The following is a 21613-nucleotide window of genomic DNA, read 5'->3' as shown; positions in this document are numbered from 1 at the left end:
AATAAATAAATAAAAACAGGACTGCAAATACTGTTGCATCTGCGATGATTGCCTTTCCCAGGGGCGCATCAACAGGGGGGGGGGAGGGGCAAGGGTCTTTGCCCCCGTTTGCCCCCACTTCAAGGTTTCAGAGGGGGGGCAAGGGTATTTTGCCCCCCCCCCCTTCTGAAACCTTGAAGTGGGGGCAAACGGGGGCAAAGAAAGTCCTGTGTAATCAATTTTTAGATAATAAAACTGCTTAAATAGCACCATTTTCCACCTTGAAATACAAATTTTCCCGGGGGAGGACCCCCGGACCACCCGCTTCAATAGGGGGGGATCGATGATTCTTTATAAAAAGGTATATTGTCCCCCCTTTAGAAATTTAGTTGTTGCGCCCCTGGCCTTTCCCGTGGCTTTGTTGGGTTTGGATTAAATTCACGCATTCGCCGAAGTCACGCGACTGGAAATGAATCCGAGTGTTCGAGAAACACGCCACCACCATCAAAAAACTGAGCCGTTATGAATCGCGCAATCCTTGCCAACGAAGCTAATGTTTTCTCTGCGGTGAGTAGCTATGCAGGGTCGTGAGTTAAGGGGGGGGGGGGGGGCGAAAGTAAAAACAAAAAAAAAGTGTCTCTCTTCTCCCCCCCCCCCTAACTCCCTCCTTCACGGACGGGTTCGTACTCCGGCAGGGATTGTAAAGTATGGCGAAAGTCAAGTAAATTGCGGGCCTAAACTTATCAAAGCCGGAGGTGGATGGGGGTTGTCTCGAAGGGGGGAAGGGGGAGTAGGGAGTTGAAAAAAGAAACGACTCGAGCTCCCCACCCTCTGACCGCCACCCCCCTACCGCGCGTCTTGGCAGTAAGCTGATAACATGGCGGCGTGTCTTCTGGGAACAAGAACGAGCGAGAGTGTTCTTGCCCCGTTTCCACCCCCACCACCAACCCTGGGGGGAGGGGGGGGTCTTTCGGCGAGGGAGGGGGGACTTCGGGCTTCGCTGGCCGGCAGGAGGAAATCGAATGAAAGCAAAAACGACGCGTCAAGGTGGTTTACATCCTTAACCCCCCCCTCCCCCAATCCACAACTATTACTTTTCCAAAACCAGCAGCCACCACGTAACAGGGTCCTTCCACGACCGATAAGCCAGTTTGCGAGACAAACCTTCTTCGGCCTGGGCGGAGGAAGGGTGTCCTTGGTCAGATGTTGTGTGCACACGATGATAGAGTGCAAAGACTAGGGACCTGCAAAAATTCGCGGTTTCGATGGCCTTCGGGATAGACTGCACATACCCCTGTACACTCGGGCAAATAACGCAAGTTCATTGGCTGCCTTACTTGTAAGTCGTCTCAGCTGGTTTGTCTGTGATTCGATCCTTCTTTGGTTGAGGGTTTATAACTGGTTGAGATTCGTCCAGATGAACAGTAAGCCAAAAGCAAAATTATCTAAGAGGTATATGAGTTTGAATTCTAGCCTATCACCGAATGAATCCGCGAATTTTGCAGGTCTCTAGCAATGAATTAATAGAACAAAATTTTCCCCATACATAGATACCGGAAAAGTTCACGGATTCATTTCGTGATAGGCTAAAATTCAAACATTTGTATAATTTTGCTGGTTCTGCTATTGGCTCGCGGTTTAACTTGAGCTCTCTGGGCCAATGAGAGACTATCGACCAAAGAAGCGTCGAATCACAAGCTACCCAGTGGAGACGACTCACAATTTAGTAACCAATGAACACGCGTGTTTACTTGAGAAGTGCAGAGGATAATGAAGGCTATCCTAGAGGTCACTGAATCCGCGAATTTTTCCGGTCCCTACCCATACACTAACAGCAGATATAGTCGGAGGCACAGGAATTTAGTGATGTTGACGAGTGATAACTCTCTCGCATGTTATATTTCGTCAAAAATTTTTCTTGACAGATATTTACTTAAAATTATTAAATAGCGGAAGAAAAAAAAGTCACGCGAGTTTTCATAATCGTGATCTCTTCAAAAAATTACGTTTAGTACATAAGTATCTGGTGAGCGAAATCAATTGGAATAAATTTACAGAAATATTCTTTAGTGATAGTAATGCCAAGAAGATGATTTAACCAATCCGTTCCCTAAAAATAAGGGACTGTCCGGTGTCCTATCGTGCGCTAGGAATGCGGTTAGGGCACAGCCGTAGCATATTCAACACCTACACCCTTAGTTTTGTTTTGGAATACCGGCCTTAGGGACTTTAGGCGGTGACCCCATTTTGTGGTGAAGGCTCATTGCAAGTTCTTATACCGTTTACAATAATTTATACCAATTCTTCCTTACCTACAAACTTCAGTGAAAAAAAAATTTATCCTTTTTCGCTGTCCAAAAAAATTACAAATTAAAAACGAAACCATGAAAATGTCCTTGGAAAGTGTAATAAATGCTATTCTTAGTGAGACAGCTTCCGCGAATCTGGAGCGGTTAGTAAATGGAGCCTGGCGTCGGGACGATGGAATTGTATACCCTTTGAAAGGGTACTTTTCATGCTTTTGGTGGGGGTAGTGTAGCTGGGTGGAAACTGGAAAGGTACCCTTTCCGATTTCTTAAAATGTTTCGGTTTTAAATGCAAATGTGCACTGGAAAGGTATAACATGATTTCATAGTATTTTTCATGTAGCTATACTAATACCAACCAACCGTCCACAATGTTTTAAAGTAATTTTTTTATATATTGCTTATCATCTTAACCTATGAATAGGGACCGGAAAAATTCGCGGATTCAATGACCTCTAGGATAGCCTCCATTAGCCTCTGCACTTTTCAAGTAAACACGCGTGTTCATTGGTTACTAAATTGTGAGTTGTCTCCACTGGGTAGCTTGTGATTCGACGCTTCTTTGGTCGACAGTCTCTCATTGGCCCAGAGAGCTCCAGTTTAACCGCGAGCCAATAGCAGAACCAGCAGAATTATACACATGTTTGAATTTCAGCCTATTACGAAATGAATCCGCGAATTTTTCCGATCTCTACCTATGAATCGTTACTAACGACATGATTCAAAACTACTTCAAATGAAATGTAAAAAAAAAAAAAATTCTTAAGTCTTAAGTTATGACTTTGATTGGAACTATGAAAGAGCAAATTCCTGAAAGGTACCTTTTTCCGAAGGGGATACCTTTCCAGTGCGTATTTTCATTAAAACCGAAGCATTTTAAGAAATGGGAAAGGGTACATTTACAGTGTCTTCCCAGCTGCACTAAACCGCCACCAAAAGTATGAAAGGTGCCCTTTCCGAGGGGACACAATTCAGCCCCCCCCCCCCCCCCCCCTTGTCAATGGCGGCACCAGGAAGACCTCTCGGGCAGGGCTCTCACACACAGGAGGATGCAGTTAGTAATCATGACATTGCCAGAGGGGATATTCACAAAATATATGGTCTCAAATAGGTACTGAAATCTAGTATTTTCGTGCAAATTTTGATTGAAAGAAGAGTTTGGCACATTAACGAAAGTATTTAAGTTAACATTAATATTCCCTGCAAAGAAATAAGAAGTAAAATTTGGGGTTCGGAAGGGGCTATCGCCCCCTGCGGCCCTTCCTCTGGAACCGTGCTCGCCCCTTGTAGTCCCAAGCGTGGCGGCAGAGCGCAGCACTGTCGCTGTAGCTCGGCGGGGGCGGGGTTGTGGTTGCAGCGGCGGGTTCCGGCCGGTGCTGGACGCCGCCTCCGCCGCCCCCAGGACGGGCCCGCCCCTCTTCTTCCCGCCGCACCTCACCAGCCACCTCACGTCGCAGTTCGCGCCGCCGCTCTTCCCCGGCCTCAAGGGTGAGTCCAGCTCAGCTCAACACTAGCAGCACTAGCAGCACTAGCAGCACCAGCAGATCTCCCGTGCACGCTACACGGGCGACGCTAGAAGAAGTGAAACCCATCAGGCTTACCCTGGTCAACTCAGCATTGTCCAACCTTGAAGGGATAAACTCCCGGATAATCATTGGCGACCACCCGTGTACACGTAGTTCGACCCAACGCTGGCTGGGTAATGTTAGGTGATGCGTAATTTTTGAGCATGTTATAGGTTAAGTTAGCTAGTTAGTTAGGATATCAATGAAGCTAAAGTTATAAATCGTTTGGTTTTTTCTAACATTGCCCAGTCAGCTTTGTGTAGACCCAGGTGTACACGGGTACACGCCGAATTGAAATTTAATTTATCATTCCAAATTAACCCAGGTAAACCTAGGTTTACTTCTTCTAGCATATAATATATAATTATTTTTCACACATAATTACTTTAGGCTATATAGATTCATTAATATAACTTTGGTTTATATTTCATACATGATTTTATCACTTCAAAAAAAATTTTCTTAATTTCTAGGGTACCACTCTCGAATAACTAAAATTTCTGTTTCCCCAAGATCTTAAAAATTTAAAGTTCCTAAGATTTTTGGGAGATGTAAGTTTTATTAATTTACGAAATGTCTACCTATTTGTAAATAGTAATTTTGAGAATTTATTTAAAATCATGAGCAAAAAATCGAATTTATAGAAGCATGATAATTTAGGGTACTATTCCCTTAACACGGTATGAATAAGCATACCTGATCAATTTATTTTGTGTGTTCGGGATTTTTAGAAGTGCCTACAGAATAACAGCTATTGAGTCTCCGTGTAATTTAAGCAACGTAAACGAAATAAAATTTAAAAAAACTATTGATAACTTTTGATTATTGTATTTTATTTCTATGAACATTTTTATTCATCATATATAATTTATAATGTTGGTAGTAGCCAGTGCTATTTATGATTGTGGTTAGTATAAAATAAAACATAAATTTAAATAGACAAATAAAAAGAAATTACTTCAACTAAGTCGATATGGGGACTTGGAAAAATTAAACTATTTGTTAGATTTCAAAACACTACGTTAAAGTTCGAAGCTTTTCATTCCGTAGGTACTGGTTCTTATCAGTGACAGTAACTCGTTCCGCACTTATCTGGCCAATGAGAACGCAGCTGTCGTGTAATAAAACGCATGTGATTCGCCTGAATATGACTAATGAAGTTAACGAAAAAAAATCCGATTATAGAGTATGAAGAAGTTACCTTGTATTACAAACAAACTTGTTGCAAAAACCTTACGCAATAAGTTATCTCTATAAAAAACATCACGAAATTAAATTAACAAAACTTATTACCCACTTATCTGAGCGTAAACTAATTAATAAAACACTCATTACTAGAGGCATGTATTTATCACGATAAAAAAACCGAACACTCGTTAGACTGCAATAAGGTATGCCTGCAACAGCGGTTTCTTCCTTGTGATTGGCGACCGTATGCAAGAGCAGCAATTGTCTTTTTTGACCGGGCCATTTAGGAAGCGTTTGCTTTGACGCTAAATGGCTGTAATTCGTGTACCAACAGTTAACATTCACCTGAAATAAACTCAAGACACACAGAACGAAACTTCTGTGTTTTGACTCTCAGCTAGTCACGAAAAAGTTTTCGTGAAAAATACATGCCCTCACTCTAAGAGACCTGCAAAATTCGCGGATTCATTCGGTTATAGGCTAGAATTCAAACACACATATACCTCTTAGATAATTTTGATATTGGCTTACTGTTCATCTGGACGAATCTTCAACCAGTTATAAACCCTCAACCAAAGAAGGATCGAATCACAGACAGACCAGCTGAGACGACTTACAAGTCGGCAACCTAATGAACTTGCGTTATTTGCCCCAAGTGTACAGGGGTATGTGCAGTCTATCCTGAAGGCCATCGAAACCGCGAATTTTTCAGGTCTCTACCTCACTCACTGTCTCTGATACACATAGTTACAGCCAGGGGCGCAACAACTAATATTCTAAATATACCTATTTATAAAGAATCATCTATCCCCCCTATTGAAGCAGGACCCGGGAAAATTTGTATTTCAAGGTGGAAAATGGTGCTATTTAAGCAGTTTTATTATCTAAAAATTGATTACACAGCACTTTCAATGCCTCCGATTGCCCCCACTTCAAAGTTTCAGAGAAGGGGGGGGGGGGGGGGGCAAAATACCCTTGCCCGCCCTTGTTGTTGCGCCCCTGCAAACAGCGGATACCGCGAGGTGAATGATCCCGTGAATGGCGGTGTTGCAGCCTTCCCCGGGCTGTGCTCGTGCTGCCCCATCAAGCCGATGGCGAGCCTGGGCTCGTGGGAGCCGCCGGGCGCCGACCAGCGTTCCTCCAGCGTTGCCGAGCTGCGCCGCAAGGCCCAGGAGCACTCCGCGGCGCTGCTGCAGTCGCTGCAGCACGTGGCCAGCTTCCAGCAGCACGCCGCGGCGCTGCAGCTGCCCGTCAGCCTGGGCCTCAGCCTGCCGCCGCTCTCCACCCTGCACGCCTTCGCCAGGAAGTCCGACAACACCGCGCCCGCGTCGCCGCCGCCGCCGCCGCCGCCCGGTTCCCCGCCCGCCCGCGAGCCGGGGCAGTCGTAGGGAGGTTCGGGCAACGCTGTCCGGCCCGGCAGGGAAGCGTGGCAACGTCGCGAAGGGACGATCCTGCAGCTGTTCACCAAGAAGTCCGACAACACCGCGCCCGCATCGCTACCGCCTGGTTCCCCGCCCCGCCTGGGACTCAGGACAGTCGTAGAGAGACTTGGCAACACTGTCCGGCCCGGCAGGGAAGCGTGGCAACGTCGCGAAGGGACGATCCTGCAGCTGTTCACCAAGAAGTCCGACAACACCGCGCCCGCATCGCTACCGCCTGGTTCCCCGCCCCGCCTGGGACTCAGGACAGTCGTAGAGAGACTTGGCAACACTGTCCAGCCCAGCAGGGAAGCGTGGCAACGTCGCGAAGGGACGATCCTGCAGCTGTTCACCAAGAAGTCCGACAACACCGCGCCCGCATCGCTACCGCCTGGTTCCCCGCCCCGCCTGGGACTCAGGACAGTCGTAGAGAGACTTGGCAACACTGTCCAGCCCAGCAGGGAAGCGTGGCAACGTCGCGAAGGGACGATCCTGCAGCTGTTCACCAAGAAGTCCGACAACGCCGCGCCCGCTTCGCCGCCGCCTGGTACCTCTCCCGCCCGAGACCCTGGGCCGACGGTAGGGAGACTTGGCAACACTGTCCAGCCCGGAAGGGATCATGGCCACGTCGCGAGGGATGATCGTGCCAGCCCTACTCGTGCTGGACATGTATTCCAGGAAGTCGACCCATCTTCTCTGCCAGCTAGGTCGTTAGCCACTCTGCAGCGTTATGTAGTGTTGCAAATATACTAAAAAAAAAAAAAAAAAAAAGCGACAAAACTTCTGAGAGCGAACTCCCGCCTCTTTCGATACGTGCTGCGTTCTCCTGCAAACCCACTACCTGCCGACTGAGTTCGGCTGCTCTGCGACCTACGGGAGTGCTGCAACTGCGAGAAAGATCTGGCAAAACTCTATAGATATTTTGACGTCTGATCCAACAACTCAGCAGTCTCCAGTAGCGATGGCGTGAATAAAAAACCTACCAATTCAGCGAGGAGTGGACGTCGATTGTTCTGAACCGACCTCCCAACCAGTCAATTTTATCACTCTGCAAATTTTTAAGGGACTTAAAACTCTTACCTTGCACGCCTGCTTGCTCGTCAGCTGTGCTGTGCATTGCCCTGGTATCAGCAACGCTGCCATAGAAGAAACATGGCAACACTGCAGAAGGAACCTGGTAACACTGCAGAGGAAGGAAGACCGACATGACCATTTCCGCTGCAGCCGCCGCTGCTACTGCTGTGGTTATTATTTGTGTACATTAGAAAGTCCGACAACATAGCACGTCTTTTTCTTTGGTTATCGTTATTTGTGAAAATTAAACTTATCGCCACACTAAGAAAGCATGTAGCCAGGAAACTACATAATTTTATCAGACTGAATGACGTTTAAATTGTGCATAATTTCTAAAAGATTCTGTATTTTTGATTAACCAATTTTTTTTAATACACCAGATTAATTTTCCTGCGGTAAGTAAGTAGATCAGAATAACGGCTTTGATGCCGATTGGCTAGTTAAAATACTCATAAACAGTAACGCGAATATGTTTTGAAAGATTAATTAATCGTGCCCATAACTTCGTAGTAGGGTTAAAGTACTACTTCGTATAACATAATCCTCTGAGTTCGAGTGCAAAGATTTCGGAATTTATTCTTCATTAAATTCTCCTGATTGTGTTTTATGCACTAAGAAAATTTAATCTATCGTATTATTATAATTATTTCATGTAACATAATTAAGGATAATGAATTCATACATCGTGAAAAATCGTAACTACATAAATGTTGCATTCGGAATTAAGAGATGAACTATAAAATCAAATCAGATGCCTCTACGAAATGAAAAAAAAAACGTATTGAATCCAAACTTACTATTACATAAGAGATTTTGCTGTACAGTACATTAAAAATAACTCATTATTATTCACACAAGTTGAACGTTTTATTTAAATATGCAAAATATTTATTTGTTTTAATTAAATAATTCAAATGCACATGATTATATTTTATAATACAATTAATTATACATACTAAGCTAAACATTGATTTAAATGCTTTTGTTTATATATTACATTTACAGGCTCAGAAACATAAATAAAAACAAATAAATGCAAAAAAAGAAGACTTCTGTTTTTGTTTTATGGGTTCGGATTTTTTTAACGTTTAAAGTATTCATGCTAAATAATGAAATTGAGAATATATCGCTGCCTCAAAATACAAATGTGTAAGTATGTTTATTTCCTTCGCATGCTTATATATGTATGTAATAAATACGTTTCCAGTGGTTGGTCATGTTGAAAAAAAGCTAAATATAAATTCATGACTAACTATAGAACACTGACATATATAAAGTATAACTTTTTTCTGATGAGACTAACTGCTTCAAATTTGTGTATTGTTTTACTTGATAATTTATTAGATTTTACCTCCATGTAACCAAAAAAGACAGACATAGCGAAACACACTCAGAAAAGTTGTTAATGAATGAACAAAAAATACTTTGGCAATAATATAAGAGAGTATGATTACATGTTAGATTAGAATTATGCTACTTAAAGTTTTCAACATGTGAAGTTCATTAATTTCAATGGCTGTAATAAAACTATTACGTAATGTACCTATTTGAAAAAAGTATGTAATGGTGTTAATTCTTACTCAGTTTGAGGAAAGTAATTTATTTTACGTTAGCACATAATGTGAATGTGAAATATTATGCGTTCCAGGTAAAACGAACATTTTGAATTCAACTACTAGGCTATGTCATTCATTTCAACTACTTACACAAATTCAAATTTCATCATGGACTGTATTTAATACTTTCCAACGGACAACATTATATGAATATTAGTTTATTATTCTAACGTGTTTTAACTTAAAAAAACTCTAAAACTATTTAAAAGTGTTCAGAATATCTGCAAGGCATAACTGGAGCTCGTAACGACACCATTTATAACTACATAAATATCATGGTTTTTAATATTTTTATGTACTGTAATATTGTTGTTACCGATTAAATGTAGCTTACATAAAATATACAACCCATCCTTACACAGTATATGGCACTTATGAATGGCACAAAAATGGGAGATAAATAAGTATAAATAGTTCCTGATACTTCTCGGTGAACATACCATTTTTAACGAATATGCGATTTAAAAAATACTAGATTTTTCTCCTCTGTGTTACCTTCGCATGTACTTCATTATTACATATACTATACTCGTATTGCTTTACAGAATAGTCATTACGTGTACATAAGTTATCATATATCGGCTAACGCTGACCACTGCAGACAATAATAATAGTTGTTACCTTGTGGGGGAGTTGCCATTTGAAGCTAGTAATCCAAACAAGTGGAGGTAATGAGGAAGGGCTAGCATATTTATAGCCAACATGAAGACGGCACAAAACTTTCAGCTGTAAAGTAGAGTGCCATCCACCTTGACAGCTACTTATGTTATTTATTATCGACTCTATATAGCTAGATGTATTTGCAAAAGCTACAGAAGAAAAATTTTTAGTGAACATTATTATTATTATTATTATTAGGAGATGTTTGTGAGCACAATGTGATATTTTTAACATTGACTTAACTTTGTTGTAGAATCCAGCGATTACGTCTGTAAGATATTGAATGTTTAGAAGCGTATTTAAGTTCACTATATTGTGTAAACATTTAAATAAAATTATGAAAATCAAACTGCATGATTAGTAATATTAAGATCACCACGATTTAATGTTTACGTTGATTTGCATAAAGATGAATAAAAGTATATACGTCAAAATTTGAAAAGTGTTGATTAGTATCTCCTTCTACCCCTGATCTCCAACCAAGCACACACACTATTTATTTACTTTGTGTGTACATTGCGTCATTATATACGGAGAAATTCAACTCCAGGAGTCCACACACATCTGTCATGAAATTACCTCGAATTTTTCCCTGACCAAAAATTCAAGCTTTCCTGCCTATTTTTAACAAAATAAAATACCTATTTTGCAACTTTCTGAAAGAAGTAAAGAAATTCCAGCATCCATCATCCCCATAGCTGGCCTAATTATCTCACTGAAACACAATCTAAAAATAGTATGTATGAGGGCAGATTGGAGCGTGACATTTCCCCCTCAAATTACTATCACTGCGGAAATTCAATGACTTTTTCAAGGTCTTCAAGTAAATTCCCTAACTTTTTCTGAAAAATTTCAAGTTCCCTGACTTTTCAGAACATGGACATCCTTAAAACATAGGAAATTAGGTTATTGCATCCATTAGGCCATTTTGTGTGCTGGTAAACAAGTTGCACAAAGATGCTTCACAAGTTATTTTAAATAAAAATACAATAAAACGCGAACCAGGATCTTTGGTAACAGACCAAGTCGTCACTCGTCTGGATTAATCAAGGGAAACCATGGAAAAAATAAATCAAAACGGCCTGGTTGTAAGTTAATTCGAACCTGGGTGAAATCAAATGTGAATCCAGTGTTTTGCCACTTTTTAGATTTTTTTTTTTTAAAGATGGGTGGTACACTGGCAAGTTTTAACAGTCACCAGTGTGCCAATCATCTCACCCCCTTAATGTTGTATTTTTTTTATGTCACCCCGAGTCATTGTGAAATTGTAGTTGTGATTGTTGGTGTATTGAGACAACACACATTATATCCATGTCTTACCCGGGATTCAAACCCAGAGCCCCCGCAGTGTGCTACGGAGGCCGTCACCGCACCGCCTAGCTCCGTAGTTACACATCATAAAATAGAAACAAATTGAGATTCTTCCGCGGTTGAAACGGCATAACACACAAGTGCCCGAGCGATTATTCCAGTGGCTCTTTGGCATGATCGGCACGTATATTAATGTGGGTATATTAATGATTGTGACACACTATTTTGTATATTGAATGTCGTCACTCGTCCTGCTTAGGTTCTTGGAAACGACATCTAACATAGACAACTGATATTGTATGAAAAAATTTTTTTTTCAAGTTCTCTGACTGACAAAGAAAACAACAAACAAACAGAAAACGTCGGGATAAAATCATAACAAGTGTTTCTTATTAATATGTGATTTAATTATCAAAATATTTAATACTTTACAATGGTTTCATGATACGTAGACGTTGTATGCCCGATGGGCCAGCTACGTAATCGTTTGCGTCGTTTTATCATTTCATTTTCGACGCTGCTTTAGCTCTCGCATTCGCTCGGCACTGGACTTTTTAGGGTTTTTTTTTTATTCCTTTCGACGCGAGCTTTCCACTGACTTGTGTTCTCTATAATTCCGGTGCATATTTACAAGACGACATCTTCGATTATATTGTAATTTCCAATTTAATACCAATTTTCACTTGTATTCCTGCGAATATTTATAGTGTCCCACTTTAAGTCCTAGTAGTACCTTTGAATATATATACTGTATAAAAGTCGCGAGTGGATAGGATTTACTCTACGTTTTTCAAGAGCGTATGATGAGCAGCTTGGGAACTTCACCGCTGCAGGGCGCTGCCGTAACGCCCTGTATCGTCTTAGGTTGTTATTTACACGTTAGAGCGCAGCACTGTCGCCCGCTGTCATTCCCGCACCCCCCATATATCATTCACTGCAGCTCAAGGTCGTTCAAGGGGAGGGGGAAGGGGTGTTTGAAGAGTTCGACACTTGTCATCAGCTAGGGACCACCACAAGTCGATGCCCTAGAGGTGGTGGCGATTGCGGCGGTGAATTAACCAACTACCTCAAACCGTATTATAAATGTTAACCTGGGCTGGCGACTTCTATACAGTATATATGTTCAAAGGTAGTACTGCGCAAACTCTTCTCAGTGGTCACCCGAGTCAATTTCCTAGCCAAACTCGTTTCCACGCTACACCAATTTATAACTTCACACGAAGCTAATTCGTAACAAGCAAGCGCACGCGCCAACACTGGTACGATGACGTCACAGGCAAAAAGAAATACTGCACGACAAACAAGTACAGTCATGATTATATCCGTCGAGGGCTCAGACGCATTAGTTTTGTTTTAGGACTAATTTTTTTTAAGCTGTGTTTTTACAACTGTTAAAATGGTTTATAAAGACGTGTTTTCAGAGTACGTACTTCTTTGACATAAAACAACCGGTACGGATTCTTGAAAGTACTTAAAGGAACTTGCATTACACCATTATCTTCATTTCTCCGCCATATAATGTTAACGTTAACACCCATCTCGTTGTTACTCTATGCAAGACGAGAAGACCGCGCGCCGGTCCAGAGAGGCGATACCGCGCTAGAAGCACCAGCGAGCGTCGCACTTATCATCCCGCCTCACTGACACCTTTGAATATATATACTGTATAGAAGTCGCGAGTGGATAGGATTTACTCTACGTCTTTCAGAAGCGTATGATGAGCAGCTTGGGAACTTCACCGCTGCAGTGCGCTGCCGTAATGCCCTGTATCGTCTTAGTTGTTATTTACACGTTAGAGCGCAGCGCTGTCGCCCGCTGTCATTCCCCGCACCCCTCATCCATCATTCACTGCAGCTCAACGTCGTTCCACAGGAGGGGGAAGGGGTGTTTGAAGAGTTCGACACTTATCCGCTAGGGACCACCACAAGTCGATGCCCTAGAGATGGTGGCGATTGCGGCGGTGAATTAACCAACTACCTCAAAACCGTATTAGAAATTTTAACCTGGGCTGGCGACTTCTATACAGTATATATATTCAAAGCTGACACAGACACCCCCCTGACTAGGCGGGTCCCTTAAGGCTGTGGACCTCGTTGCAGATGACTGGGTCTTCCAGGGGCGTGTAGAGACATCTGTGGTCCGATCGTCAAAGCAGAGCGGATTTGCTTGAAGTTCAACTTTGCCAACGAACGATTCCGAGACACGATCGTGCCTCCAGCTACGGCCGGTGCCACTTGTTGGTCCTGACGAGCTGTACATGTAGGACCCGCGGCAAAGCTGCGTGGCACGACCTGTATGTAGTCGGCGCTGACCCGACACGTGCGTCGCTGGTGAAAGCAGCTGTGCTGGTCGAATCTGCGACAAACACAGTTCATTGCGAAACACAACCACCAGGGGGCGTAGCTCAGATGGTAGAGCGCTCGCTTAGCATGTGAGAGGTACCGGGATCGATACCCGGCGCCTCCAGAATTTTTAAAAAATAAAAATAAAGTCGAAATGCTTGTTTTTTTTTTTACATACTTAACTGTTCATTTCAGAGTTTTATAATGATATCAATTGCATTAAATCACACTTACTGGACATTAGCACAATTGAACAACTGCAACTATAAATTTTATTAAGGTTTTACTGTAACATAATCTGAGGAACTTGGGGATGACGTCATGCGTCACTAACTAAACCTTTTCTGTAACTAGTCATAGTCATGTTGAAAAAAAAAACACAATCAATGAGGTTGAAGCAGAGGGCCACTCTGTTCAATTCATGTGTTCAACACACTAATGTTTTTTTTTTTGTTGACGTGTTTATACAAGAAATTATTTAGAATAAAGATTCCAAATAATTTTCTTGTACATACAAATAAATGAAACAGCGTATATTTTGCAATACATTCCTGCGTTCCTACATTACCGCCACTCAAACAGATTTTTCCTGACATCATTTGGAGCAGATATGTTAACATAGGCTAAATGTGGGTCCTATTCCAATGAACAGTTTATTGTACATGGAGATGGATGAAGGACATTATTTACCAGACACTACATCAACAATTATCACTCAAGCCGCTGCAGGCGGACAGGGTCTTGGAAAGGAGTGGGGAGGGGGGGGGAGTATAATCATTGTATAATTTTTTAGGAGTAAGTATACTTTATAATGTATTTTTTTTTTTAAATTTTATAAAGAAATTGTTCGTCCCACTAAAATCTCAGGGAATATAAAGTGCATCTGTGTTATTTACCTATAAATTTAGCAGCAAGAAATAAAGTTACCACAAAAGAAAAATATAATACAAAAATTCAAAAGGGCGTAAAAAAAAATCTGCCAAAAAACTTTCGGGCATACAAACATTTATACATAAAATACAAAATATTCTAACGGAATTTTAATAGATTTACAAACTTCAAAGATATAAGCATATTAAAAAAAAATATAAACAAAGATTTCCGAAAGGGCATACGTACAAAATTCAAAATATCATCAAAAGATTCCCATTGATGCAAATTTACATTTTCAGAAAGGAAAAACAAATTTCATCATTTTTTTTTGTTTAGAGCTGAATTTTCTGAGATATAAGCCTTTTTTATTAATTATAAGCATAGTGCCCATTGAAAAAATTATTAATATAACAAAAACACTTTTATTTAATAACTCAGGCGTGTTCCACTTATGTAGCTGTCTTTCAAATGTTACTCTATTGTTACACTTCCTATCTTTTATTTTATACACACACACACACACACACACACACACACACACACACATATATATATATATATATATATATATATATATATATATATATAGTAGGCTTTTTAATCAAGAAAGAATATCAAAATTACTGAGATAAATTAGCAAAACCACCGTCGAAATTCAGGTTCCAGTTGGCTTGAAAACGTTGTTTTAAAGAGTTGTTTTGTTCAGATATTACGGAGGAAGGCCTTTGAAACCTCCTTTCTATCCCATAACGCTATCCCATAACCCCCGCCTTATCACAGGCTCCCCTGGTAAAGCAACTCACTCTCCAAGATATCGGGGCCCCCGCAAAGACTAGCCGTCTTCAGAGACAGGGGCGCAACAACTAAATTTCCAAAGGGGGGGGCAATATACCTATTTATAAAGAATCATCGATCCCCCCTATTGAAGTGGGGGGTCCGGGGGTCCCTCCCCCGGGAAAATTTGTATTTCAAGGTGGAAAATGGTGCTATTTAAGCAGTTTTATTATCTAAAAATTGATTACACAGTACTTTCTTTGCCCCCGTTTGCCCCCACTTCAAGGTTTCAGAAGGGGGGGGGGGTAAAATACCCTTCCCCCCCCCTGTTGTTGCGCCCCTGTTCAGAGAGGTGCGTGTGGTACAACTGCTGCAAGTGTTTGCCCACTCGTGAATGCTAACTTGCAGGCATTGACCTGGAACGCTGATGTAATTAGAAGGAGTTAGCTGCGAGGTAGGGTCCCAGTAGACTATAGCGCGCGGCAGCCAGACACCCTTGTAGCGCGGCTGTCGCGGCTGTCGCGGCTGTCGCGGGAGCGAAGTTCACGCCGGGACGATGGACTCGCGTCTGTGGAGGGGGAGTAGGGGGGGGGGGGGGTTGGAGGGTCGAAGACGACGCTCGTTAACCTCCCCTCCCCCTGCCAACAAGCCCACGAACTCATTCAGCGCGCTCGGGAAACTTCTCCCGCCTCAGAAGACGCGCAAATTAAGCAAATGGCTTTCCGAAGACGAGCTTTTACTTAACCGCGTTGTTGAATAATGAGGGCAGGTGGAGCTGGCGGCCCGCCGGTGACGCGCGGTGGTGGGGGAGGGAGGGGATGGGGGGGGGGGGGGGAGGGAGGGAGGGGAATTTCTCCGCGAGGCGAAATTAATTAGCGTCAAAGCGTTCGGCGACACGTGACGGCAGCGCGGCGACGCTAGCGCCGCGACGCGAGTGCTCGCGGAACTGCGGGAGGAAAAGGCAGACGCCGGCGCATTACGTGGAATAATCGCCACTTTAGTTTTCCCTGCCTCCGGAATGGGAAGGAGGGGATGGGGGGGGGGGGGTCCCCGTCGTGTGGCTGGCAGTCGGCGTCGCGGTGTTTGCGCGGAGTGCCCAACGAGCTGGTAACATTAGCATTAACGCGTGGTCAATCGATACATATCGAAAAATAAAACGAAAAAAAAAAAAATTATTGAAGTGTAACTTTTTCACAGCTGGTAGGGTACGTAAAAGCGATGATGCCATCAGAGCGTGGGCGGGGGGGGGGGGGGGGGGGGAAACGCAAACTTTAGAAATGGGATCCTCGATGGCGAATATTTATTTGCTGTATAGCACACTCGCACGTGTGCGCAGTTTCAAACTTGCATACTTGCACACATTATAATGCCTCTAACTGTGAATAATTTGATAGCATAATATGATGCATGATCTAGCGTTGCCCTTTTCGTTACCCTCTAAATGTAACACCTTTTTTTCGTTACGCTGTGATGATGTCATCGCTTCGTACTCACCCCACCGGCTGTGAAGAAGTTTCACTTTCAAATAACATTTTTGGCTCTTGCCGTGTTTGGTTGGTTCTCTGCTACCCCGTCGTCGCGGGAGGTGCGTGAACTGATGGTTGAAAGGAGGGAGGGAGGTAGGAGTAGTGGGGGTGGTGTTGGGGGGAGGGGATGACATGCGCACGGCCGCTGCGCAGTTGGTGCAGTAGGAACATGAATGCGTACAATACCGAGAGGCGCGCGCACACAAAGTTAACCATCACGCCGCAGTGGATACATCCTCCCCTCTCCCCCCCACGCTCTTCATCCGCCGCCAACACACAGGGGTTTCCCGCGCCAACTCCATAAATTATCATTACGCTTTATTCGCGAAATATCACTTTATACAGAGTGGTTGAAGAGGGTGGCGAACGGACTGGAAGGGGGGAAGGGAAGCCGCGGACCTCCCCCCCTCCATCCGAGCGGCCCGGGAGCGAGCACGCAACACACGACCACGCGCATGCGCGGTGCACGGGCGAAGTTTGTAATTAGATGACGCGCCGCTGCTAGCGCTGCCGGCGCTGCCCCGCACTGCCGGTGCCAACCTCGCAGACGTAACACGCACTTCATTTGGCGCGCGCGCGCGGCTAACCGAGTTCCCCCCCCCCCCCCCCCACCACCACGACCTCGCGTTTTTGTTGCGCGCGCGCTAAATGGCGTCGCTGCAGCGTCCCGTAACGACGTTACCGGTAACGAGTTAGCCGAAAAAAAGCTACGAGAGGAGGGGGCAGAGAGGCTGCAGCCACCGACAACAAAATCAGTTATGACGAGAGAGATGGGAGAAAAAAAATATATATATATTCGGCCGAAATAAAACAGATCAAAAGATTTACCCGGGTTTGCGACTGAATCTGGAAAATGTGTTTGTTTTCAAATTACTTTTTTCCCCCATCAAACTTAATTACGAAAAAAAAAAAAAAGAGAAACTAACGCATATGGAAAAAATAAATAGAAGGACGTACTGTCGCTACGCATGATTGTTTTTATGTGAGAATGTACTAGTAAAAAAAATCTGCACTCGGGTACGAAACTTGTTACACGCAAATTAATTTAACATTAAAGAGTAAAGGGTGAAATTTCATACTCCCACCACACTGAATGTGTTTGGTCATGCGGTCAAGGCCGACATTAAACACAATTTTTAAATTTTTAAAATATTTTATATGTTGTATTTAAGACAGTGGACTTTAGTCGTCTGTATCCATTTATTAAAAAAAAAAAAAAACAGGAAATGTAACTTTACAGTGTGCGGACATAACGCAAATATATATATATATATATATATATAAACCGAACGTGACGCAAATTTACAATACAAGGGGTAGATCGCTCTCCAATTGGTGCACGAAATACGAAGTACAGATAATCCCATTTTCATTAAACCTGGAACTGTTTGAAGCCTAGGAGCCAGGGATCCATAAGGACGACACTGGCCCGTGCATCAGACAGCACATCGCCTCTACACCTAAGGCACCGACTGGCGCGTAGTCTTCTAACGATAAAGGTTTGCAATATCAATTCGCTAAAACAATCTGGATTTTCTTACCCAAAAACATGCAACATATAACCAGTTTCAGCAATCTAAACGAAGAGACAAATAAATGGAATAACGCGTACAAAATATATCTACATGCACCATTTCTTAAATGTTTTTAGAAGCCAGACTCGACACCAGAATGTTTACCAAGTTTTCTACTAACAGACGGACATTATTTCTAAAGATCTAGGCTACAGTGCCCTTTAACTATCCGTCGACGATCGCAACGCGCCTACCTTTTTCAATGTCAAAGTAGTCCGCGCGCAAAGAACTACTATACATTGCAATCAGGGGGGCGTAAACTCAGACGGAGCCGAGGGGTCGTAGCCTCGAGTCCCGAGGAAGGCATGGGCGTACATTGGTCACCTTGTCACCTTCACTCAAATTGTTGAAATGGAAGGGGGAAAAAAAATTAACTTGACAGTGATTGGTCGTCATAGGCGGATGGCTGGCTGGTTGGTAATGAAAAAAAAATTACGAGGAAATAATTAAAAAAAAAAAAAAGAGGCATGATGGTAGAGTGCTCGTTTAGCATGCGAGAGGTGCCTGGATCGATATCCGGCGTGTCCAATTATCTGCCTCAGTAGTATATAAATGTCTGTCCTGCGGCTGGGTGCTGGGTGAGGACCAGGGACGTCGGAACGTTTTCATGAGTGGGGGGGGGGGGGGGGGGCGAAAAGATGTATCACACTTACCTCAGTCCTAGAGCGGGGGGATCGGGGACCCTTCCCCGAAAAAATTTGTGATTTTAGATGCAAAATTGTGCTATTTAATGTGTTTCCGAACCAAAATATTAAATATACCATTCCAAGAATTTGATGACTTAGTATGTATTAAATACTACTCTGACAGTAGATGTAGTACAATTTAAATAAAATACCATCTAGGAAATTGCAATCATTTTACAGTATATTGACAATCATAAATATGATTTTCTAATCAATGTGATCACCAATGCAACTTTTGTAACTACTGGTTGAGAAAAATACTACTAGGACCAAACATTTATTCTGGGAAAAGGAGGGGGGCGAAATGCTACTCTCGCCCCCCCCCCCCATGCATAACAGCACGGGGGCGACTCGCCCCTGCTGCCCCCCCCCCCCTGTTCCGACGTCCCTGGTGAGGACCATCATTCTGGATTCGTTCTCGCGTGCAAAGGACTCGCTTCGCTGCTGAGAAGACTGTAGAAATGTAATGTGCATGTTGCTTCGTTGCAGGGGGGGAAGCCTAAGATGTCCATCAAGTTCTGTCCCTGCCTGAACACGCCCGAATATTCACCATCGGACAACCTCGGGTTTATTTATATATATTTATATTTCTCTGCTTATTTTAATGTAGCTACACTAACCTAACTAACCGTCCATGGTGTTTTTTTTAAAAGTGTTTTAATGTAACTAACATAACCGACCACTTTTAATATTTGAATTAATTTTTCCTGCGCGATTTTTTTTTATTATTTTTTCCTAACCTAACTAAAACTAAGTGTATTTTGGAGGGGTCCGGGTTAGGGAGGGACCTAGGTGCGTCTCAGGCCGAAGCCTATACGCCTAGTCATGCTGGGATTAGCCATGCAAGGAGAGGGTCGCATGCATCATGTGCTAGGAGGGGATTGGCCAGCCATGGCAGCGATTGGCGCCATGACTAACTCCTCTCACTCTTAAATCTAGACTATAACTAGAGATAGGTTGGGCCCAGGTAAAACCTGGATAGACACAGGGAAAACCCTGGGCACATTCATGCGGGATGCAAATTGGCATGCATTACGTGTAGGCATTTACAGGAGACAGAGGATGGTCTGGATGAAGTGTTGGACAGAGTAGAAAAGAGTTTACCATGCGGGGGTTGGGCACTTGGACTCGTGGTCCGCTTTTCCAGTTGTCCAGTACTGGATTTAGTGACCAGGGACGCAAGCGCCCCTGGTGGTGAGTGGTTGCACTGACCACTCACTCCGCCGCCAGTCAGCACCTAAAAAACTAAGAAACTAAAACAGAAAAAAGATAAATGACTTGCAAACTAGGCATTTCGTTACGAAATTTGCAAACACCCAACTCAGGGATGGACGTGCAGTGCTTAAGATAAAACTAAAATAAGAACTAAAAATATTTTTTTTTATTTTTTTTTAGATTTTTTATTATTATTTTAGAAATATATATTTTTGATGACTATTACCTTTGAATATATATACTGTATAGAAGTCGCGAGTGGATAGGATTTACTCTACGTTTTTCAGGAGCGTATGATGAGCAGCTTGGGAACTTCACCGCTGCAGTGCGCTGCCGTAACGCCCTGTATCGTCTTAGTTGTTATTTACACGTTAGAGCGCAGAACTGTCGCCCGCTGTCATTCCCCGCTCCCCTCATCCATCATCACTGCAGCTCAACGTCGTTCAACAGGAGGGGGAAGGGGTGTTTGAAGAGTTCGAGACTTGTCCGCTAGGGACCACCACAAGTCGATGCCCTAGAGATGGTGGCGATTGCGGCGGTGAATTAACCAACTACCTCAAAACCGTATTAGAAATTTTAACCTGGGCTGGCGACTTCTATACAGTATATATATTCAAATCTATTACTAAGTATCTAGGACTTATTACTGCGCAAAAATAAAAAAAAAATCCCGAGGTTGGCCGAAGGTGAATATCCGGGCGTGTTCGGACAGGGACAGGACTTGATGTACATCTCAGGCTTCTCGTTGCAGGGTATCACCTCGGCTAGTGTCGCTACCTGGCGGCCGGACCACGCACTCTGGTGCGCCGACGGGGCGGGGCGCCAGGGTTCACCCGCCTCCGGGGGGCTCCGCAACAGGACCGGTCCCCACTGCTCCGGTTACCGCGGGGAGGGGGGGGGATCACGTCACGACGCAACAGCAACACGCTCCACTTCCCCGACACTACGGCACCAGGGGGCGTAGCTCAGATGGTAGAGCGCTCGCTTAGCATGTGAGAGGTACCGGGATCGATACCCGGCGCCTCCATTATTTTTGTCGACTGCGATTTTCAGGGACTCGACTTGCACCGTTTAAATTTTGCAATACGTGTTTTTTTTTTGTTTTTTTTTTCAAAGATTATCTTTTGACATCACAAGTTTTATTAAATTCTTTAAATATATCATTAAAAAATAGTGTTTATATCCATACCTTTGAGGCCTAAGACATTAAGTCTACTTTTGGGTAAAATGCATTCTTAACCACATACGTGACCACCGTCTTGACTGACTGACTGACTGACTGACTGACTGACTGACTGACTGACTGACTGACTGACTGACTGACTGACTGACTGACTGACTGACTGACTGACTGACTGACTGACTGACTGACTGACTGACTGACTGACTGACTTACTTACTTACTTACTTACTTACTTACTTACTTTCTTCCTAGTGGCATGCAATACTAAGATATTAGATATGTAAAAAAAAATTGTAATTATTTTGGGTAGAAAGTAGTTGAGT

At 43.3% G+C, this 21613-nt stretch overlaps 2 non-coding genes across 2 annotated transcripts; both read left to right on the top strand.

The window, feature by feature from the left end:
- Positions 1-13510: 13510 nt before the first annotated feature.
- On the top strand, positions 13511-13583 carry Trnaa-agc (transfer RNA alanine (anticodon AGC)). Its single transcript has one exon. It is a non-coding gene; the product is annotated as a tRNA-Ala (tRNA).
- A 7478-nt stretch (positions 13584-21061) lies between these two features.
- Trnaa-agc (transfer RNA alanine (anticodon AGC)) lies at positions 21062-21134 on the top strand. Its single transcript has one exon. It is a non-coding gene; the product is annotated as a tRNA-Ala (tRNA).
- Positions 21135-21613: the final 479 nt, after the last annotated feature.

The sequence above is a fragment of the Bacillus rossius genome (assembly GCF_032445375.1).
Source record: "Bacillus rossius redtenbacheri isolate Brsri chromosome 9 unlocalized genomic scaffold, Brsri_v3 Brsri_v3_scf9_2, whole genome shotgun sequence".
Classification (NCBI taxonomy): domain Eukaryota; kingdom Metazoa; phylum Arthropoda; class Insecta; order Phasmatodea; family Bacillidae; genus Bacillus; species Bacillus rossius.
This window is presented reverse-complemented; position numbering and strand designations above follow the sequence as displayed.